The sequence below is a fragment of the Larus michahellis genome, chromosome 2, assembly GCF_964199755.1.
Source record: "Larus michahellis chromosome 2, bLarMic1.1, whole genome shotgun sequence".
Lineage (NCBI taxonomy): Eukaryota > Metazoa > Chordata > Aves > Charadriiformes > Laridae > Larus > Larus michahellis.
This window is the reverse complement of record NC_133897.1, coordinates 37,147,496-37,157,900: the sequence shown is the minus strand read 5'-3', so window position 1 is coordinate 37,157,900 and position 10,405 is coordinate 37,147,496. Positions and strand designations below refer to the sequence as shown.

The following is a 10,405-nucleotide window of genomic DNA, read 5'->3' as shown; positions in this document are numbered from 1 at the left end:
TTGAAGCACCTTGTAGGGGTGAGGCTGACTCTTTTGAATATCTCTGGGAGTTGCTCAAGCAAGAAGAGCCTCATGTATTTCTTCTTTCTCATGATTTAGTTTTCTCCAAAAGACCTCCAACAAGACATCCATCTTGTTCTTTTCTTTCCCATTTCCACCCAAAGGCAGTCAGGAAGCCAGCTTCTTAGCATTCCCTGAGGTGGAAAGCAAGTATACGTGCCTGAATGCCTCGTCCTGTCTATTCTTCTGGAAAAACCTGTATCTATGTCCTTATTGCAGGTCTCTGATTTGTTCCATCAGGACTTCGTGGGACCTATTATGTCATGAGTTTGTGCATATGAAGACTTTGAGTTTTCCTGTTTATTCAACATATTGCTGGTATTTCCATATAGCTATTTTGGATATTCAGCTCTTTGCCCTATTACTCTCTCTCTGGTATGTCTTGTGCTTTTTGCTAAGTTTCCCTATGGAGACTGTTAACAAAGTACTAATTACTGCCAAGCAAAGGGTATAGTGGTGGCTTTGTGATGTAGATACTGGTCAGCCAGGAACTTGACTGAGACTCCAAAATTACTGTAATTCCCATCTATCTCTGGCCAGACTCCAGAGAGTAACAGCTTTCAGTCTCTGCCAACCTGGTTTGGAGCAGTTTGCCTGTGTGTGATTTTGCATGTCTGTCAGCCAAATCAGAGAGCCAGTGCAAAAATCTAGTACTTAGAGGGTGTTTGATACCCGTGGGAGCTGTCAGGGCCAGGAAACCAATGACTAGTTTATAACAGATTTGGAAAAAAAAAGGATATAAATAATATAGCTAGCATTTTAGATATAAATACAATTGTAATTAAATGCAAATTACCAATGCAAATCAGAAAGATTTTTTTTTTTTTTTGTGTAAGCATTGCCTGACAGTCTTAATAAAGCTTAAAGCTGAGCTGGAATTGCTCATACAAAACGTGAGAAGGAGCTGCAGCCACTCCTGACGTGTGACAGGGTTCTCAATGAAGTGTCACGTTGCTGGTTTTCCAGAGCAGGCAATGTGAAGCCTAGGTGGGAAATCACAGCTGGAGAAGCTGCCGCGGAGATGTCTTTCACTTCCCTCAGGTGTAAGGCCTCGATCAGAGAGTAACACCAAAAGCATTGAAACAATGACAATCCATTACGGAGCATGAACGACAGATCCCTTAGAGCCCTGCCCCTGTACACATTTATATATACACATAGCTTTCCTTTGTATACCCTCCACATACTTTTCTGTATTATTTAATTCAGCATAATTAACAATTAATACACTATAATTAATAACATAATGACATAATTAATACACTATAAGGAGGAAGATGATAAAGCTCATCATAACCACTGACGGTTGTTACAAATGACGAATAGGCGACAAAACTGAAAATCCTATTTGCGATTTATGTGAGTTACTTTCTAACTGGATTTTGTATGTGTACCAACTTCTCTATTCCTGATTTTAGAAATGTTTGTGGATTTTCAGATAAAGACAGCTTTGTGCTCATCTATTGCTTTATAGATGCTGCAAGGAGATGGGTAGGAAGCCCATCCTGGACCAGACAGCGAGAATGTTGTGAACCACATGTTCAGAAGACAAATGAGCGAGAAGTCCTATTTGTTTTCAATTAGCACAGCAGGTCAGTCATAATAACACACAAAATACCACTATGAACTGTGACCAGTAATAATCCAAAGGTACCAAGCGTAGGAGAAAAGCCAGTACGAGCATTCCCTGCTCAACAAATCCCTCCCACTAAATTCACCTTCTCAAAAGCCTCAAGTCTATAAAAAACACTTGCAAAAATCTAGGGATCTAGTGCACCAAAGCAAAGCAATAGTCATGAGCCCTTTACTGAGAATGACCTGTCCTATGCTTTAGCGAGGCATATCCAGAAAACATTAGCTTCTGAATCCCAGCTTATCTCAGCTGTTGGGTAAAAGCACAGAGGCTAGTTTTTGAGCTACTTGTGTCAAGGCCAAAATCATAAAATACCTCACATCCAAGTGTTGAACTGCACCTGGAAAGAAGTGGGAAACTAGCACTGTTTACAGACCGGCGTGTTCCTTGTACACACAGGTACTGAGCGCTAAAAATTGATAATTTAGGCTTCAAATGGACAGAGGGACTTCTTAAGCATCTGAGAAGCTCTCCACACCAGCTGATCTACCCCAGAGACCAGCCAACTCAGAACAGGATGCAAGATACATGCCTTTAGTGAATGCACAGAATAAGCCTTTTTTTTCCCCTCCAGCATTTTATTCAAGTTAATGTCTAATTAGAACCGAGAACTTGGTGTGTTTTTTGCTGCTGCTACGACAATTCCTAAAAGCATTTCGTGGACATCAATTATGTGTGGTAATTTTGCAGTAAGCTCCCCGGCTACTGAAGGAGAAGAGGGGGACAACATGAGCTCTGTTTTATTATTGCACAGTACAGATAATGATACGCTAACCATATCAAAAGGAGCTTTGTAATTATTGGCTCAGGAGCTCTTGTGGTTATTTTACATTTAACCCACACACCAATTTGGTGTCTGCTGGCACATGGTGGCCATATGGAGGGCAGAAAGCATTACTGCCTACCACAGGAGAACAGAATCTGGAGAGCGGAGGCATTTTCATGTGTTGAACGAAGTTCCACCCACATCATAAACTGGTCATTCTGCCACATCATAAGCTGCGGGGAAAAAAAAAAAAAATCACATAAATCTTCACAGAGACTCTACAGGGCTTCAATCAGAGACTGTCTTTTGTGCAGCCCATGAATGCACTGTTGATACTTTAGAATAACAAGTAATAGTTATATATCTGCTACCAATACATTTTGTCATGTAATTCTACTATATATCGTTGGAGCAGTGTTGAAAGGCACACAAACCGTTTCCCTGCTACGAAAAATATTAGTGAGATGAATTATTGCCTGATGAAGACAGACCAAAAAACCCGTGGAAATTCATGCAAGATGAGAATCCATGGGGGTTATTTGTAATTCCATCTTTTCCCGTCTTAACTTTTGAGGACCAAAGTTTAAAAATGTTTGAAAAAGCTTTTGTATATTTTTTTATACATATATAAAAAAACCTTTTTATTGATTATTCTGTATTAGCATACACAAAAATACTTCTGTGGACAAAACACATTTGTCTGTCCACCTACATAAGTGTGTTTGTATTTATGTATGTACCTCCACCCATGTGCTTGTTGGGAAGGGTGCTGGAGAACCTGTATCCAGGTCCTATACGCTTACAAACATTTTGGGCAAGTTTTAGGGTTGTTTTTCTGAATGGAGACTGAAAAGGAGACAAAATCAGCAAACTGGTTTGAAACAAAATTCTCAGCTGTCTCATTGCTCCTGTACTGTATTATAGCATAAACGGCAAGGGAACTTAAACACATGGAAGGGGGGGATTTTGTTTGCATTGCCTAAACAAATATTTTTTTAATGGTATAAAAATAGGTGGAACAGGAAGATAGGCAGCACCAATGTAGAAGAAAAGCATGCTTGTGCCCAATTCACCGGAGAGGTTGTTATAGAACATTTTATCATAATGAAAATATTACCCTTGGAATGCCAGGAAGATCAATGTCAATTTAAGTTGCCTGTCCTTTTTACTTCTAGTCACTAAAGTTAGACTTGTCCTAGACTTATTGTGACTCGCTGATTTTTTTTTTTTTTTATTTCAGAAAATGTTCTCTTTCATTGACGAATCAATAGCTCTTTGCTAGTCCTGGCTTTGCTCCTTGCTCTTCTCTGTCGGCCCTCGCTCAGGGCTGTTGCTAAGGGCCAGAGGAAGTCTCCTGTTGCATTCGGCTGAGAAATCAGGGAGGAAAAGCACATTTTCTGTGAGGTGCAAATGAGGCACTTTTCCCACTGCTGTCCTTCGACGTAAGAAATACGATTCTCGCTGGAACAAGCTGCTCATGATTAGGACCCCCGTGTGTCTCAGAATTTTGACAGGCTATTCCTAAACTCATAAAATTAGCAGAGCGCCACGGTGGGATCTAGAGAGCAACATTTTTCTTACAGTACAGGACTCCCGGCAATCAGTTTCAAAAGGAGACTTTTATAAAGTTTTCTTCCTTCTCTTAATGAAGTTGACAGACATCTTCCTGTGGATTTCAGTGAGAAAAAAAAATAAATCCTTTAGTCAGACAGCTTGTAACTCCTTTATTTGAAAGCAGCTGAGTAGGGCATATATAAATTTGCTAAACGTTTTATAGACAACAAACCAATAAATGCAGTGAAATTCTCTATTTGATAGAAAATTTAACTGGAGGGAACAGAAACCTTCAGAACCATTGAATATACCTCATTTACCTTCTGATGTATTTCATTTTAAACATACTGTTCAGTTCTTCATATTATTTATTTAAATGCATTTCACGGTGTGTTGCACAGATAGCTTTGACAAAATCATGTATTTGTAAAAACAAAGGCACGCTCTAACTGTGGCTTACTATGCCTAGGAAATGCTGTCCAGCAATTCCACCACTCTTTTGAGTGACTCTACTAATAAGTTATCAGTGCATCAATTAGTGTTTTTACTGAAGAGTTACTTACCCTCCAGCACAGAAGAAATCCAGTTCTTTGGGAAGCTGCATGCAGGGGAACCTGCGCTATCCGGGTTTGTCATGCACGAGAGCCTGGGATCTAACAGCCTGCTCTATCGAGGTCACGCATGCATTGATAAGGAAGCCCAGCCAGGGTTATGTGATCAACATAAACACGAACACACAACCCAGTCGTGCCAGGCAAGCCCATTGGGTTGCATCTGCGCTGCCCCATCCAAAGGCTGAACGTTTTGTGTGTGTGTGCCTACTGCCTGTAGGTCACAGAGCTAATGAGCCTATCTTGTCTCCTCCGAACAATCTGTGCTGGAGTTGGAATATATTTCCTGTGGTTCATCAGAAGAACTGGCAAGCAAACAAGGCTGATAGATGTAGTTCAGACTTGTGAGGATTTCCTGGTAAGATTGTTTTTTCCCTGTTCAACCAATTATGAAAGTAATGGTAGATACGAATACCCATTTCCCTTTGTTTGCCGTTGCAAAAGCTTGGCATTCGCTGACGTTTCCTGGTGGTGTAGAAAGCCGGAGGAGTAATGGGTTGCCGTAACGATTTGGCCCGAAGATTCTTCCTGTGAACGTAGCAGATGGTGATTTGAATTGTGTGTCCTGCAAGGTGAAAGCCATAAATCACTCCTGAGCAGAGGTGAAAGTCTAAGTGATCGTTAATGTTCTGAACCTAAGGTGACAAACTCCGTTTCATCTCCTCAAGACTTGGACAGGACAAAGACACTTTTTCTTCTTTAGAATAAGGAAATAGTGGAAGCGGAAACTTTTGAACTGTATTCTTCAGAAATTCCCAGGAGGTGAGATGAGTGCGCTTCCTCTTTCCAGACTGTTTCGAAAAGCCGTAGTGTTCTGGAGGAGGTACAGATGGTCTCTGAAGGCTGGTTGTACAACACTTATTTCAGTGGGACTTCGAGTCACCATGCCCAGCCTGTTACCTCTGAGACAGGAGCTGATGTTTTAAACATGGCTCATGGAGCTGGGTACCTCCTGGAGTAACCAGGCTGCATCCTGGGTGAATTCTGAAGCTGCCGAGTGTTCAGCACAGCGACAGCCTCCGAGGGAGCTAAAACTGGAATGACCAGAAGATCCCACAGCTCTGGGATTCATAGGGAAGTGTAGCATCTCTCCCATCCCTGAGCTAACTAAAGCCTTTCCATTAGAGCAGGTCTTTCCTAATCAAATGCCTCTGTGTCATAGGATTGCTTGATAATTCTTCACGTATGTGTTTAAGGAGACCAAGGAAAGGGCTTTTCTGCTACAGATTCAGTTTCTTTTCCTTGAATAACCCTATCTTCCCCAAATTCATGCTTTGATATAGATAGTAGAAATGAAATAAATGAGGTAGAGATATTCTGATTTTTATCAAGTAAGTGTTCACTGGATATTTCTAAGTCAAATATTATTTTAAAAAATATTTGTAAATAGTAGTTACTACCTAGTGTTTTAGTGCTTTGGATACATAGCAAGTAAGTTTCAGTTAGTATTTGTGCTTGTGCCTTGAGGGGTGAGCTGTGTATAAGACCCCAAAAATTAAGGGGAAAAAAAAAAAAGAAAGAGAAAAAAGAAGGGATTTGCCAGGCAAAAGGTTTGGAGGATAACAGAAACTGTCACACAACACAACTGTCACGTGTGCTTTTTCTACCACCCTCTATCTTCTTTGGTTATTCAGTATGTAAGAAGAGTTTTTCTTTCCCAAATGCTTCCCCAACTTCCATACAAGACTAGCATCTGCAAATGACACTACTTTTGTCTCTTTATTAAAACGGCCCAGAAAAATGTGCGTGCAGGGCGGAGGGGGTGACTTCCTTTAACATTCTTTGCACTCTCAGCTAGTCTGCAGTTGCCAGTTGCATTACCGATATCTATTCATTAAGTTTTGCCACATGAATTCTTTCCCTCAGCCTTGAAGGTCACCAGTTGCGATTTGCTAGGCTTGAGGAAAAGTTGCAATCAAATACCAAGGCCACAGACAGATGCCCACCGGAGAAATGGCAGTGATGGCATCAGGCTTTACAGCTTCCACCCCAGGAATGGTCTATGCCAGTTCTTCTCTCCATCACCGTGAAACCACGTGGGTTAGTTCGAATTGCCAATGAGGGACAGATGGAAGAAGCAGGTAACTCCATGACTGCCCCAGACATTTCTGCAAGAAGCATTTGACTACAGCCTGAACAGTTCTCGTTCTACTTATTTGCCTTCTTTTCACATTGTTGCAGCCAGAAGATCGTTAAGTGCCTTTTTAGGACAGGTTTGAATTCAGTGAGACTACTTACGTAAGTAGCTCTTCACCAGTCTGAGCAAGATGACCCTTGGTTTCCATTTCTAGGACACATCGTTCAAGAAAGTTGGGCCTCTTATGTCAATAACCTCTTGGTTGCTACATCTCAGCTCTGGTCCTGCGGAATCTGCCCAGGAGCTCCAGCACAATCTCCATAAAAGTGGTTATAAACGGATTAAACCATGGCTTGTGGTGGACAGTACAGAATTTGGTTGTTTATTTATCTCTGTCTGATTTTTCTTGTAGCAGGGATTTCTACTGCCCTAAAAACGAAAGGTTAAATTCCTTCAAGTCTTTGTCCTAGATACCACCATGTCACTTTATTTGGACTCTATAAAGGAACGTATGCGTATCCCTTTGTAAATGCCATTCCAACAATTCTCCCTCGCATGGTTTTTTCCGAAGGACTCCAAAGCAAAGCTTGTTGGGAATTTTCCCACAATATATTTGTTTGCATCTGAAAATGCTGACTTGCTGAAACAGAACCTTTTTGTGGGAAAGTATTTGTTCCAGTAAGAAGGCTTCTCAGATTCAGAAGTTAATTTCTAGGAAGAAAAAAAGCGAAAGACAAACTTTCCCTTCTTTTCCTCAAAATAGATGGCTGCTCAGCGTTCAGGCATTCCCGGGGGGATATGGGCAAGAGAGGTTCAAATCCCATTGATTCAGCATGTTAATGTCTTTCTGGGCCAGCTACGCGCAGCTGAACAACTTCAGACAGGGTAAAAGGGAATATTCGCACTGAGTTCTGTCTTTGTATGTCCATTTCGGCATTTTTTCAGGAAGGTCCTAGTTTGATTTTAATGCACAACAAAAGCAAATTTTGAAATTTATATTGTTCTCCAAAATACTAATGTTTTGCAGATACTCTTACACCAACCCAGCAGCGATCACCTTGCAGATCCATTATCTTAAAAATGCAGATGACTGAGTCACTCCGTTTGGAATCTGTAACTCATATGAAGTCCTTCTGAAGCTTTGTGGGCTTTTAGGAGACATCTAGGGGTTAATTCTGCAAATTTCTAAACTACAAGATGTTAATGAGCAAAAAGCATTAGTTACTTAACTAACAGGACTATTCATACCCTTGATGCCAACACGTTACAAATTGAAAAAAATTTATTAAGGTCAATAGAAAGATTTCCACTGGACTTGCATGAAAGTTCGTTAAGTTATGTCCTTGTATCTTGAAATTTTATTTTGACACTTGATCTTATTTTGTGATGTTCAGATTCTAACAAAATTATATTTCTATCAGTCACCTCTACAATTAGAGAAGGAGGCATAGTCTTTGTCTCCTTTTTAGAGAGACAGTGAGAACTCAGGAAACCTGAATTCTATTCCCTGAATTGCTGCTGACTTGCTTAGACTATCTATCATTATTTATTAACTTTAGCAATTAATTTTATGATTCTAAGATGCAAGGAAATTTAAGCACTAGGAAATATAACATTTTGGTAAAAAACTGCATTACAGTGCTCATAACCTTCATTTACTCAATGGCAATTTCACAATTAGGACATTATAATGCAGTTTTAATGCACATTTATTATAGTAATGAAGTACAGAATTACACAGATACAACACAAATCATATTTAATCAAGAGCAATCTCAGATAATAACCAACTAAGAATTAGAATGATATGCCACTGAGTTTGTATGTATAATTTTTTTTATCAATAAGCAGTGCTACAAATTGTCATAATATAAATTGTTTACATTTGTTTTAAAACATTCTATAATATTGATTGATGTTTATGACCGAGTCTTTATTTATTGTATGAATACCATAAAAGTTCTGCCACTAATCAGAGAATTAATTTTCCATCCTGCACAACTAGAGTTTCAAATTAAATATTAATTCTTATAATGTACTAATTTTTTCAAAATGCAAAAAACCCAAAACTAAACAAAACAAAAAAAAACAAAACCCAATTTGCTATTTCACAAAGCTGCCAAAGAAGGATCCTTGGAAAACAGTCTTCTCTTCATAAGAAAAGTAAATTCTATCATAAAACTCTCCCACCTTTTAAGTTAAGGCTAATATTCTGTGAAATATTGTTTTTCCTTACTTCACAAAAAAGTCACAGCTTGGTCGTCTGTATCATGTGCTTTTGCCTTGTCTTGTGCAGTTACCACCTTCTTGAATCTTCTTAGTTGGAAGCATTCTGCCAAAGCAGATGGATTCTTAAAGTAAAATGCAACCCTAATAATAATTCCTTAATCTTCAGCTACGAGTTTTACATTATAATTTAAATTGGAATAATATTTTTACTGCAGTTTATCATACTAATACTAGGAAAAACCGTTCTAGAATTAAATAAAATTATATCATAGTGTTTTAAATACATTTTACATTCTACATTATTGCACTATTTTTTAAACTATACCTAAAATACATTTGAACATACTGACATATTGCATGTCTCGAAGTACACTTTTAAGAGCGTGGTTAAGTGCACAGGTTGCCAGTAACTGGTTAACACTAAGTATTATTACCATTCCTTTTGCATTTGATTTCTTAATGAACTTTTAAAAAATGTTAAAATGAACAGTTTTCTATAAGGAAAAAAAAAAACAAACCTCCATGCTTGAGAGCAACAAATACTTTTTCAGAATAGTGAAACATAAGCATATTGGAAATCAGCGGTCAGTCACTGAAGAAAATCAACGGACTTTTGAGAAAACCCAGTACAGAATGCATCTGTAGGTAGCAGTATTTTACATTTGGAAGCCTTCTACATGAGTCATGTCCTAAACCGGAGTTGTAGCTGAAAGAAGACATTACCGCTCCAGCCTTGCGTGCCTCACCAGCCACGACTGCCAAATCAAAGTCTCCAACTAACAATGCAAGTAACAGAAGAATAAATAGCTTTGCCTTTTTACCGAACATGTAGCATCTCTAAATGCACGCTATTCAGCACAAAAGTATTGTAACGTTCACAAACATAATACTCACTCCTCTGCCCATTGTATAGATCTGTACTCACTGCTGCAGTGAGAGGTTTTGGTAGATGAGAAATAGCCTCCAACAAAAACAGAAGATAAAATTATTAAGTGAAGATAAAGCCGTATCAAGCCTCTCCAGAGCTGTGAAACAATAGCTAGCCTGCGCTAATCTTGACACTGAGCCTGAGAATGCAGTGGTTTCACATGTCATTTCAAGTACTTTTGCTAAATTTTAAGGCATGATGCAACTGTTTAAAAAGCGGATAGTGTATCATAGAGAACATTCTGGCTGAAATCCCAGGTCCATTAAAATCAATGGGAGTTTTTACTCTGGTTTTGTGTCATACATTCGTTATTTCTCCTCCCTCATTCTTTTCACTTATACTCATTTTATGACACTCATCGATACATGCCGCTGTATCAGAGTTCATTAAAGCACTGCGTGTTTCATTACATAATCAGAACCCAAGTTTGCACCAAACAATGGAAAGTGATTTTTTATTTGCAGAAACAAAAATTATTAATTTTTCCTCGCAACAGTTGTTTGATAGACATATGAGTAAGGGGAAGAGGGGGTTTATTAAGCTCTAA

The 10,405-nt window shown here is 39.0% G+C and overlaps 1 long non-coding RNA gene across 2 annotated transcripts; it reads right to left on the bottom strand.

Annotated features, from left to right (window-relative positions):
• Positions 1-821: 821 nt before the first annotated feature.
• Positions 822-9,898, bottom strand: LOC141738257 (uncharacterized). Of its 2 annotated transcripts, none has more exons than XR_012585351.1 (4): positions 9,825-9,895; positions 8,938-9,033; positions 4,041-4,125; positions 822-2,692 (listed from the first exon to the last, which is right to left on the bottom strand). It is a non-coding gene; the product is annotated as an uncharacterized LOC141738257 (long non-coding RNA). The 2 variants fall into 2 exon arrangements; XR_012585350.1 differs by having other exon boundaries at positions 2,259-2,692; positions 3,577-4,125; positions 9,825-9,898.
• Between the last annotated feature and the right edge of the window lie 507 nt (positions 9,899-10,405).